Source organism: Camelus bactrianus, chromosome 14 (genome assembly GCF_048773025.1).
Source record: "Camelus bactrianus isolate YW-2024 breed Bactrian camel chromosome 14, ASM4877302v1, whole genome shotgun sequence".
Taxonomy (NCBI): domain Eukaryota; kingdom Metazoa; phylum Chordata; class Mammalia; order Artiodactyla; family Camelidae; genus Camelus; species Camelus bactrianus.
In genome coordinates this window covers 13,125,287-13,135,653 of record NC_133552.1, presented here as the reverse complement: position 1 = coordinate 13,135,653, position 10,367 = coordinate 13,125,287, and the positions used below count along the sequence as shown (strand labels likewise).

At 40.2% G+C, this 10,367-nt stretch overlaps 1 protein-coding gene across 8 annotated transcripts in view; it reads left to right on the top strand.

Annotated features, from left to right (window-relative positions):
• LOC105066182 (phosphatidylinositol 3,4,5-trisphosphate 3-phosphatase TPTE2) overlaps positions 1–10,367 on the top strand; it is a 90,856-nt gene that overhangs the window by 15,976 nt on the left and 64,513 nt on the right. The gene's annotated exons all lie outside the window — the stretch shown is intronic.

Here is a 10,367-nt window from a genome sequence, read left to right as displayed (position 1 = left end):
ATGCTTCATTGGCAGTTCCCAGCTTGGAACAAATCTGAGAGTTTCAACTATAAGAAGGGCTGGAACAAAGTAAACTTGCTAACACAAATTTGAATTGTAATTCGTTAAGTTTTATATACTTGAGACTATGACTCCTGCAGGTGCAGTATTGAACAGGTTTCGTATTTGGCTGATTAAGTCAATTATGGCTATTTATGTACTAGGCTCCCTAGAAATGGTGATGCCACGTGGTATTTCAGAACTTTCAGGCCAGAGTTTGGGTGATATCTTACTTTTTTTAAAAAATGCATGAAAGAGTCTTGGGGACTACACAAACTTATGTGCATTAATTCTTTGGAGAAAGAACATAAGCTGATTGTTCAGGTGGTGAGTCAAACGTGTCCATATGTCCATCATTGTTCTGAGCAAAAAGTAAGCATTTTGGAAAGGAAGGTGGTGTCTCCTGAGAGAACATCAACTGGCATCTGGGCAATGGATATCGGGCAGGATGCTGCCTGGCATCAGGGCGCTGACTGTGTGCTCTGGGCCAAGTGGCAGCCAAGGGATGTCATTCTGAAACTGATGTGTATGTTTCTAAAGGTAACTTGATCGTGTTACTCAGAAAGTACTTGAATTAATCCCAAGTATATGGAAAGCAGATAGGCTAGATTATGATTTGACAGTTTATGCTTATTTAATTGGAAGATAGAGGGAAATAGAGAAAAGAAGTCTTAGAAATTTAGAATCACTTTTGTTTTCTGATTCAATCTGCCTACCACATTTTACAGATGATGAATTTGAGGTTCTGGAAAGGAATTAACTCCTGCAGGGTTGCATGGATATGGACACATTTTTATTCTAATCACCACTTTTGCACTCTGGCCTCACAGCCTTTGTGAGTCTTCTCCAACAGCAGAAACTTCAGGAGAAAGCTGGCCCTTTTTACAGGAAGAAGGCGAAGAGTCGCCTTTACTAGCTCTTCCCAAAGGAAGGAAGCTTTCTGCTGCCTGATGTTAGGACTGGTCTCAACAGCTTGCTTTGTTTGGAAGTGATGGGCTCCACAAAAGAACCTACGGGTTGGGCTCTGTCATTGGGAGTCTGTCATCAGGTACCACGTGGGCAGTCTGCAGTCTGGTGTATTTCAGACCTTGAACTGAATGCCTTATCTGCAGATACTTGAGTAGCTGCACTTTCTTTTTTGTTCACCATGACCTCTCAGCTGCCACACCCACCCTGCCTTTTAGACAATGTTTTCCTTCTTCCTTTTAGAGTTTATCAGGATGTCAGCCTGCTGGCAAGGTTTCAGGGACCATTGGAGGCAGTGGAATTAGATGAGCAAAAAAATTCACAAATGCAAATACTATTAAAAGTGTCTCTTATGAGTGTTGCATTACCACTTCATCTGTGCCATTATTATTGAAAACTAAAATATATTTCCTTACATGTCCTTTTGGAAACACTTTAATAATAGCTGTCTACCTTTCAGGAAAAGGAGGAATCGATTATTCAGTGGTGTCTGACAACTGGTATGTGCTGATGGAAAGAAGAGGAAATCACTTTTTAATCTCCATTTTCTTTGTTTGTCAGACTAGAAAGCTCTGTTCTCTTTCCAAGTTCACAGGCTTGTGTGCCAACCTCTGAGGACAGAGGGTATGCCCCCTTGTTCCAGACTTTACAATGACTTCCAAAAAAATTGTTTTTATCAGAATGAGACAAAAACAGCTGTGGAGAAGGTGAAAATTAGAGAAAAACACAATGAACAGAAAGATTTTCTGTTAAATTATGTTCTCCCCCGTATGTCATGCTTCTAAATTAATATCACAGTGGAGTAATACGTCATATGTTCGCTATCTACCTAGTCCAGTTTTCCGTTGTTCTAACCAAGGGTCAATCCCTACATTTCAAAGTTAAGCTAACTTGGCCTCTGTCTCTGAGAAAGAGAAAAGGAGGTGGTTCAGTGTAGTCTTTGGTGAATAAATGGTTAACTTCATTAGAAATACTCTTCTTCACCATTGTGTCGCTAGGTCCTAGCACCCGTGGCTGCCATTAAGTAAGAGCTCAGTAAAGATTTGTTGAATAAAGTGAGCAGCTATTCAAAAGCCCTCAAACTGCATTTGTGGTTGAACTAGAACTGTTCTGTCTAACACTTTAAATCTTAAACCATGATGAATGGGATGTGTTCCTGCAAGATACTGTGAGTTTTTAATGTCAAGAAGTATCCAGAAACGAAGAAATCCCTATCTTTTGGGGACATTACCCTGGCTGAAGGTGAAAGTATCTCTGGAGCCTATTACAGTGTCTGTACACAGTAGTCACTTAATAAGTACTGCATGTATATGAGAGAGTGGCTTCCAAGTGGATATGGTGCCCTATATTCCTAGCACATCTCTTCTGCTCATGCCCACTGCCCGGAGTCTGTACCACCTCGTTGGTCAGTTGCTCCCCAGAGGTGACTTCTAAAGTGGATTTGACAGAGCCGAGAGCACACAGTGTGCCAAGCCCTTGCCACAACTACCCAAATGATGATCCGGCCCTTCCTCCTAATTTTCTCTCCTCAAGCTTTGTTCCACCTCGGTCTGACCCATAAAATATAAAACTGCTTTTTTACAACTTTGATGATTTCTCATTTTATTCTAGATATGTAACTTGTAAAATTATATCACACAGTTTTTAGTCTGGGTAGTTTCTGAGTCATTTTAAACACAAATGACAGCAAATTTTAAACGCATCGTGTTATGAACGTCCTTGTTTCTCCAGGTCATACCAGCTGAGTCATGGCTTGGACAAAAAGAAGGCATAGTCAAAAGCACACGAGTTTAATCCTGGTCCTTCCCTTTCTAGCCGTGTGATCTTAGGCAAGTCACTTAATCATCACATGAGCCTCTGCTGCTCGATTGTAAAATGAGACTAATAATCTCTACTCTTGCTAGTGGTCCAGGATGGGGACCTGAGCATACATATTTGTTTCCTTTCCCTCCTAGGACTCAATTAAAAATACGGTAAATGAATATGAAAAAGTACAATACCAAATGCAGCCAAGAGAACAAGAAGCTAAGCGATTTCCTTGAGTTTCTGGAAGACAGAGCACATGGAAGAGCACTGAGTGGAAGACGCTATAGCCCAGGATATGCTTGGAGGGTGTTGCAGATGGTGGGGGAGCTGGACCCTTGCTGAGGCTGTGGATTCAGAGAAGTTATTGGAGTGAAGAGAAGATGGAAAACAGTGAAGATCTGTATACGAAATGGTCATCCTCCATCCCGGCTTCTCAACTCTGGTACCAAGAGTCCCCAGCAATTAGATGTTCAACCCAGACAAAATTAAAACCAAACAACCAACCATCCAACCCATGACCAGAGAGAACTTTTCTAAAGACACTGGAGGATCTTTCTGAGAAATCTTGGGCTGCTGCATTTGTCGTTGGCACCCCAGCACAAAGCCGTCTACATTCTGGCATTTGAGAGGCCTCAGCACAACGATCAGATCTCGGACTCTTGGCCCTACAACGAAGCCTGCTAATCAGCAAGTTCCGCACATGCACTAAGAGTTCCTAGTCAGCCTTTCTCCTGTCTGATTCTTAAGAATAGCCTGACAACTGGAATCACCAAATGTTTGAGACAAATCTAACAGTGCAATGAAAGATAAACAGAAAAACTGACCCCAGAAGAAACATAATTCAGGCAATACAAGAAGAGTCAAATAAAAACTCTAAAAAATGAATTACTTATCACTAAGAAGATGTGAAGTGATATGATATCTATTAAATAAGAACATGGTAATTTAAAAAGGAAGAGTCAGAAAATGGGAAGGAACACTTGGAAATGAAATATTCAATAGAGAGGTCAATAGATGAATGAAACAAGTACAGCAAGGGTTAACAGTTGCTGAAGTCCAGTGGTAGATGTATGTGTTACTGTACTCTTTTTCCAGCTTTTCTGGATGCCTGAAAATTTCATTAATAAAATTTTGAAAAAAGACAAAAGATAACAGTTTGACATAAAAACTCACTGAAGAAGCAAGTCCTGCCTTTGACACAGAGGAGTTCCTTGGGGCGAGAGGAGGAACTGGGGGAGGCTTGATTCTCTCCGTACCCTCCGTGGAGCCCCCACCTGTGCTGCCCCGTAAGCACAGGATCAGTGTGCTTTAGCAGAAGCCCCCTAAACACTAGATTTTGGCTCCTAAGGCCCACCCACCAAATGCTATGTGACCTGGGTAAAGTACTTTTCCGTGGACCTAGTGTTAAGTAGATCTGAAGAAGAAAAAGGAAAGGAGTTTAGGATGACTTCCAGATTTCTGGCCGGCATGACATCTCAGGAAGAGGAGGCGTGAAACCTCCCTGGGGGGTTGGAAGATATTTCAGGCCAAAGGCCTCAAAGAGGAAAGAACTTCTTTAGGGACTCAGAGTCATCTCATTTTGTTTTGTTTTGATTTCTGTTTGTATCCCAAGCTGATGAAGAAGAACGAAGCAATTATGCCTACTTTTCAAATGTTCTATAATGAGCATATATTGCTCTATTTGTAAAGAAAAATATGTTTAAAGCAGTTCTATGATGTAAAGTTCAGAAACAGCAAAAACTACTACAAGGTTTTGTATATTATGAGCTATAATTTAAACCAAGCATTTATGATTTTGTGCTAAAATTAAGTTTTTAAGTGCATACATTTGAACTGATTAAAAAAATGTATACCAATTGATGTGTAATAATAAGATGCAGCTTGATGTGTCTGGGCAGCCATCAAGGGAGAAACTGACCACAGCAGTAAGCGCAGGATGAGAGCATTCACACCCGCAGCGGAGGTGGCATCCGGAGAAGGGATGGGCGGTGAGAGACCATTCTCGCAGCTGGAGTGCTGGGAGAAACAGTAGGCAGGACAGGGCAGCTGGGGGAATGAGCCATCCGGGATCCCCGAGGAAGGAAAAAATCTAGGGTGGAGGAGGTTGGAGGTCCGGTAACAACACCAGGAGCAAATTCTACTAATACAGCTACAAGATGGCTCACCGATTAAATTTCCAAGCATTGGTTGTAGATTATCCCTGACCCGCCTTGTAATCCTGTAAGGCACGGTTGTATGTTTGGTTTGGTTTTGTCACAGTTGAGGGGAGAAAAAGGCAAATAGTAGAGGAGGATTTACAGCAAAAAACTCGTTACTTCCCAGCCTCAGTCCCACTTTGCACGCGCAACCCCTTTTACCTCCTGGCTCTTGATTCTCCTGCAGATGCCCTCCCACGGTGTAAATGCGATGGAGCTGCAATTTCGTGATATTACTTAGTGACTCTTGTGATGACATACAGATTCGTCTCACTTACTGTCACACACACAATAGTTACACCACTGTTTAGTTCTCTTGCTCGCTTTTGCAACTTTAATTTCCTTAAACTTTTTTTTTTTTAAGTTCTCTCAAATACAGACATCTCTTGGCTTTCCATTTGGTGAGAGGCAAGTATTTTGAGTTCCACTTCTCCTAGACTCCCCACCTCTCCTTCCACCTCCAAACTTCATCAGGCTGTCCTCTAACTCAGATTTCCATAGCTGAGAGTGTTTTCATTCTGTTCCGTAAGCATAGTTAAGTCTACCATAGTTTGTCCTCGGGGGAGAGTCTGTGAGAGTCTAGCAGACAGTAAGCAGTAAACAGCATTAGCCACAATTTGTTTATGAAAATTTTCCTTCATAGCAGAGACAAGGAGTGTGTTTCCTTCTCTGTAATCAGTGTCACCACCTTGTGCTGCTCGATTGCTCAAAATCATGGGTAGTTTGATTTTTTTTGTCTTTCCCAGTGTTTTGTTTTCTTGCTAAAAGAGGAAATCTGTGCCATCTTGTCCATTCTATCTATTGCTTAAAATCTCCCCCCACCCCCACCTTTTGAAACCCATTGACATCCACTTCTAACTTTTTTTCTTTGGGTTTTTTTTTTTTTTTTAATGTGACCTGCCTTATCCAGGAGGCACAGGTGTCCCATTATTAGCGATGTCAGGTTTAAACACTGATTAAGGTGGCGATAACCAGCTCTCTCTGTGTGTGGGAAGACAGTTCTTCATGGGGCCCTCACTTTTCTGTGCAAGTTGTGAGCAAGACACTGACTGTCCCCTTCCTTTTTTATTTCCTGGACTATCTTTTCAAGGAGGTTTGGTAGCAGATAGCCTTGGAAGGTAAAGATAGTGTTCCACAGCCAAGGGTAGGCATGCTTATTGTCCAGAATAAAAGATTAGGGTTCCCTTAGCTCGGGGTGCTTTTACTGTTACATAACCCACTGTGTGCTGGTGTCATCTGGCCCTCTTCACTTTGCCCTGTGGATTTGGGGGAACCAGCACAAAAATGCTGATACACTGTGAGGAATCAACACTCGTGAAGGCTACCTTGGCAGTCTGCAAATAGGGCTTCCTCAGGCCCTGCATGGATCTTGATAACATTTCTCTTTGCAATTGGTGAGTAATCTGTAGGAGCCGCACTGGCACCGTGTGAATATCGCATTCCCCCACAGCCTGTAACCTAATGGTTTTAGATTCCATTTATATTCTTTGCCTGAGTCAACCAATTTATTGGAGGTAGCAAAATAGTGATTTTCTGTTTCTATTCTTTCTACATTTATTAAATGAGTTTTTCTGTAGAGGGTCCACTGGGAATGAACTACGGTTCCTTACAGAATGGTGGGATAAATGCCTAATTCTTTCTCTTTAATTATCAAACTTTAGAGGAAGGCATTGGTGTTATAATTTCTCTCTCCATAAACTCAGGGAATTTAAAAAAATTTAATATTTTATAATCATTTATTCCTTTTGATGTCCAAATTGTTTGGATCTGTCCGGTGGGAGCCTCTTCACACAGGCTCTTGTGTCTTTTTGCCACATCCTGCTGGTCTTTCTAACTTAGAGGTTTCTTGCTTTTTGTATTTTTAGATGTTTGGGTTCAACTTGGGTTTCTTTGCCCAGGACTGAAATCAGTCATTTCTCTGAGGGTTTCTGGTGCCTTCTGGTAGGAAATAGTATTTAAAAACCAAGATCAAGGGTGTCATTTCTTCTGGTCCTTTCAAAGGATAGCACTAAGAAATATATTTTTAAAAATCATGAGCTCATAGTGCTATTTTGGTTCAGATTTTCAAAAGTTGTGTTCAAATGCCTGTAATGTAAAATTTACCACCTTAACCATGTTTAATTCTACATTTCAGTAATGTTTAGTATATTCACATTGTTGTGCAACCAATCTCCAGAACTGTTTCATCTTGCAAAACTGAAACTCTGTACCTGTTGAACAACAATCCCTTGTTCCCCCATCCCCTCGGGCCCTGGCAACCACCATTCTATTTTCTGTCTCTATGGATTTACCTACTCTGGGTACCTCATATAAGTGGAATCATATAGTACTTTTTTTTTTGTGACTGGCTTGTTTTACATAACCCAATGTCTTCAAGGTTCATCCATGTTGTAGCATGTGTCAGAATTTCCTTCCTTTTAAAGGCTGAATAATATTCTGTTGTTTGAATATACCACATTTTGTTGAACTATTATTCATCAGTTGATGGACATTTGGGTTGCTTCCACCTCTTGGCTATTGTGAATAACATTGCTACGAACATGGGTGCACAAATATCTTTTCAGGACCCTGCTTTCAATTCTATATTTTATATACCCAGAAGTGGAATTGCTGGATTTTATGGTCATTATATGTTTAATTTTTTAAGGAGCCACCATACTGTTTTCTATAGCAGTTGCACCATTTTATATTTCCACCAACAATAATGCACAAGGGTCCCCATTATTTCTTCACATCTCTACCAACACTTGTTACTACTATTTTTAAATAGTAGCCATTCTAATGGGTGTGAGGTGATATCTTAATGTGGTTTTGATTTGCATTTCCCTAATGATTAGTGATATTGAACATCTTCTCATATGTTTGTTGGCCATTTCTGTGTCTTCTCTGGAGAAATGTCTATTTAAGTCCTTTGCCCACTTTTTAATCAGGTTATCTGTTTTTTTGTTGTTGAGTTGTAGGAGTTCTTTATATATTCTGGATATTAATCCCTTATCAATTCTGTAATTTACAGATATTTTCTTCTATTCTATAAGTTGCCTTTTCACCTGTTGATTGTATCCTTTGATACACAGATACATTCAGATTTTAAGATTTCGTTTTTTCTTAACTTCTGTAATTTGATATGTGTATACTGTTTTTCTTACAGTAAACCTCTTGGTTCCTAAAAATATCAAAATATTTATTTGCTTTATTCTAGAATATATGCAAAATAGTCTCAAAATGTTACAGTTGCAACTCAAAGTACAGAATGAAGTTTAAGATGCCTGCAAAATTCTTTTTTTTTTGTCCTTAGATTTGTGGTAGCAAGGTGCATAAGCAGAGCATTGTGTTAAAAGAGTCATTCAAAATTCTTGTTTCTGCACAGTTATCTTACCAATTTGATACATAGTGTGGTTAATTTGTTTCAGTCTTTTTAATTTTAGGTTTGCTTGTTTTTTTTAATATGTAAAACATTTACATGGATCACAAACAAAAACTCTATAAAAAGATGTACTCAGAAAATTCTCACTTCCATTCTTATCCCTTCTAACCCATTCCTCTTACCCCTACCCAAGAGGTTTCTGATTTGTGCTTCCAGTGTTTCTTTATGCAAACATTATTCATTACTCATTTCTGTTTTTAATTTCCTTCATTCTTTACACAAAATATATAAGTTTTAGTGTCTTAAAGTGCTTACCTTTAAATGTATGAGTCTTAAACGCTCTACTTTTAAAATCTGCAAATAAGGCTCATAATAACTAACAACATATAAACTTAAGAAATTGCTGATTCCAAATGATAAATGTTGGATACATGTTTTAAAATAAAGCAGCAGAGGACACTCGTATCATCGTGAGACTTTATTCCTGTTCTCCCTCCCTGCCAACCATGAATATATAACTGCCTGGGAGAATTTACAAGCCTGTATTCCCACAGTACTACGCTCATAAACCAGTTTCGCATTCATCTCATTGTTTTAGAGTTATTCATGTGCATTTGCTCCCAAAAGTGTGTGAGAGCTGAGAGCAGGGATCGTATATCCTACTCCTCTGTGTCTCAAGTAGCACGTTGTAGGGGAAAGTTCATTGTCTCTGGAATCTTGGCTCTGCCACCTCCCAGCTGCGCAAGCTTGCGCGTGGTGCTTCACCACTGTGGACCTCAGTATCTTCATTTAGAAAGTAAGAGTAACCTCTTCTTGAGGGACTGTTGATGATATTGAGATGACGAGAGTGAAGGGCCCAGCATGTGGCGAAGCCATCCTCCGAGCTCTCAGTGCCCCGTGGCCACCATTTCGCTTGTCCCTGGATTCAACTTCTGTTTCTGACATCAGCTCTTTTGATAGATTTTTACATATTTATTTATTATCTTGTCCCAACCAGTCAAAACCCATCGTGATATCTCTGTGCTCTCTCTGTTGAAAATAGGTGTTCTTGCTTCTTCATTCATAGCAAAAATGGAGTTAATGGAGGTAGTGAGATGGGAACACCCAGTTTCAGGACTCCAGGGCGCAACACTCCCGCAGTCGATAACGTCAACGGTGTCCTGGAGTTGTGCAACGTCGCAGCCCTGCTTCCTGGCCTCCAAACCCTCTTTCCAAACCCTTCTTAGTCTACTTTTTCCCTGTCCCTTCTACCTGCGCTTAGGGAGCACATCTCTTCCCTGATCACATTAGGCTTCTTGGAGGAGTCATTTACTCCATTTTCTTCTCTTCCATCAGCTCCCCTCCGCCCGACACTCTTCAGTTCATTGCAATCTGGCTCCAAAAACCTCCACTGGACTGAAACTGACTCCAGTAAAAATCATTCTAGTTTCAAGACCTTTGCCCTTGCTCACTAAAACTTTAAATCCCTCTATTTAACATTGCATGCCAGCACCAATTCCTTCCCTCTTCACCTGTTTTATTCTTCTCCCTAGACTTCATCCAGTATACTAAAATTTCACATATTTGTTTATTGTCTGTGTCCCCCACTGAACGTAAACCCAGAGGGCAGGGGTTTTTATTTTCTGTTTTGGTCACTGATATATTCCTAGTGCCTCGAACAGTATATGCACTTAATAGGCACTTAATGCATATTCACTGACTTGAACAAAAAAAGGACTTTCTGATTTCGAAACTCATTGCCTCCTTTCCAGATTGTAGTTTGATTTGTGTTTCTCTGATAATTAGCAATACTGAGCATTTTTTCATATGCCTGTTGGCCATTTGTATGTCTTCATTGGAGAATTGCTTGTTTAGGTCTTCTGCCCATTTTTGGATTGAGTTGTTTGTTTTTTTACTATTAAGTTGTATGAGCAGTTTATACGTTCTGAAAATTAAGCCTTTGTCAGTCTCATCTTTTGCAAATATTTTCTCCCATTTGGCAGGTTGTCTTTTTGTTT